Raw genomic sequence first — 2040 nt, forward strand, 5'->3', positions numbered from 1 at the left:
ATCACAAAAACTCCTTATTCTGTCTAATTTGTTGCAACTTCAAAGAAAGGAAAGTGCTGAATAAGTATCTCGTATTCCCTCCACCTACTAAAAGTAGTCCATTATGAAGTCTTGACAACAAGTTAATGAGCCTAACGAATGGACATTTTATTATGATGATGGTCAACTTGAACTATACTTCAACCTATTCTTTATGTTAAAAACTTAAATTAAAAATACAACGTTAACGTTTACAGTGCCTCTGCGAACAGGTGGCTATGATACTGAAAACGTAAAGCAGTGTAAATGCTGCTCTGTATACAGTGTTGTATACAAATTTGATGTTTGAAAGTAGTTTTAAAAATATATTGTTTTATAAGAGAACCTTACTAAATTACAGCACAACTCATGTTGCGTGCGTCATAACAGGTCCACCAAAGAAAAAGTACGCTAGGCCCCAGCGAGATTTGAACTCGCGACCCCTGGTTTACAAGACCAGTGCTCTAACCCCTGAGCTATGGAGCCTTTGCCGACGAAAGGTGACGTCACATTTCACTAAATACTTGGTCTATGTGGGTTTCTTTTTTTTTTTTTACTATCACTGCATAGTAGAAGTACTTTTGTAGCTTTTTGTTGTGGTTTTTATATCGTTCCGGTATAAAAGCCATAGGTAAAACCCAAACTGTGCTCCGCAGTGCACGCCGGGATACGCTCCGGCCGCAGCGAGCCGCCCCTGCAGGGAGGGTTAGAAAAACACGTGTGAGCTTATATTGATCAGACAATGCGATAATAAAGTTACAAGCACACCTGTAGTGTATTAGCTCTGACTAACTAACATGATTTTGTATTCGTGCCTTCGAAAAACTGCCTTTATGAATCCACGTGAGATTCCCCATTGATCCACCAGGTGGCAGCACGTGACCACCTTCAAAAAGCCGACTGCCGGTATCTGAATAAGTTTATTAGCAGGATACCTTCAGTAGAACATGCCTCACGCGAGTGTGAAGTGATGGCAGTTATAAACAAATGGGCCAAACCCCACTTGTTAAATAGAAGCGGGTTGTTTTGCACGGTGCGTGGGCCAACAGGGGGGACGCGGGCGTGGTGAGGGTCAGGATCCGGGAGGGGGCTGCTTGTCCTTCCTGCACGCCTGTGGCCTCATTCCAAGTTTCCTCTTAAGTAAAGATGGACGCGAAAGGGTAGCGTTAGGACAAATAATGGCACAGTTTACTTCAGCGCATCATGGACGCGCCATTGTGCTCCGCGTAACCCAGTAGAGGGAATCTACTTCCTCTCTGTTTGGATTTTGCATCACTATAACGAGGAAGAAGAAGAAGAAGAAGAAGAAGGGGACTGGGTTTTTGTGCGACCACCTGAAGAATGAGCCATGGTGGAGCCGAGGGGACGAAAGGGTAGATTTACTTCATGAGGAGGTCTGTGTGGATCCTGGATCCTTTTGTTCCGAGTGTCTTGGACCCTGAGGGTGGGTCGCGAAGTTCACATCAACAGGTGAATGTTTGATTCAGGACCTTCTCTCTCTGTCTCTCTCTCTCTGTGTGCAGTGAAATGATGGAGTAACGTTAGATGTGCATGTGGACTAACCAAGGTGTTCAAATCCTCAGGCTGCAGCAGCAGAGCTTCAGGAATTAGTAGCCTGAGTTAAATCGCTTAATAATAATAATAATAATAATGCATTGCCTTTGGGACCTAATGCACATTTGAACATTGCAGTGTAAACCTGCTGTGCTCCCGGGATCCAGTTGAACCTGTTCCGCTATGCTGGAGTCACTACTGAGGTTGCGCTGTTGGAAGCCACTACTTTCCTCAACATTTCGTTATGCTACGCCCCAAACTACGGGAGAAAAACACACACCAGCCTCTGCTGTCTACACCCCGACACCACCGGGGCTGCTTCTCTCGGGATTTACGTGTAGCTCACGCTTTATAAGAACAACAGTTTCGTTTTAAAACGCATTTCTTCGCCCGCACCGAGGCGAGAATCCCTCGAAAACCTAAAAAAGGCCGTCGCTGGAAATCAACGACTCGCTGGAAATCAACGAC

General features: G+C 45.1%; 1 non-coding gene across 1 annotated transcript; it reads right to left on the bottom strand.

The window, feature by feature from the left end:
• Window positions 1-431: 431 nt before the first annotated feature.
• trnat-ugu lies at window positions 432-504 on the bottom strand. Its single transcript has one exon. It is a non-coding gene; the product is annotated as a tRNA-Thr (tRNA).
• Between the last annotated feature and the right edge of the window lie 1536 nt (window positions 505-2040).

This window comes from Micropterus salmoides, unplaced genomic scaffold (genome assembly GCF_014851395.1).
Source record: "Micropterus salmoides isolate LMB-PRFRI ecotype aquatic unplaced genomic scaffold, ASM1485139v1 Ms_hic_scaffold_12, whole genome shotgun sequence".
Classification (NCBI taxonomy): domain Eukaryota; kingdom Metazoa; phylum Chordata; class Actinopteri; order Centrarchiformes; family Centrarchidae; genus Micropterus; species Micropterus salmoides.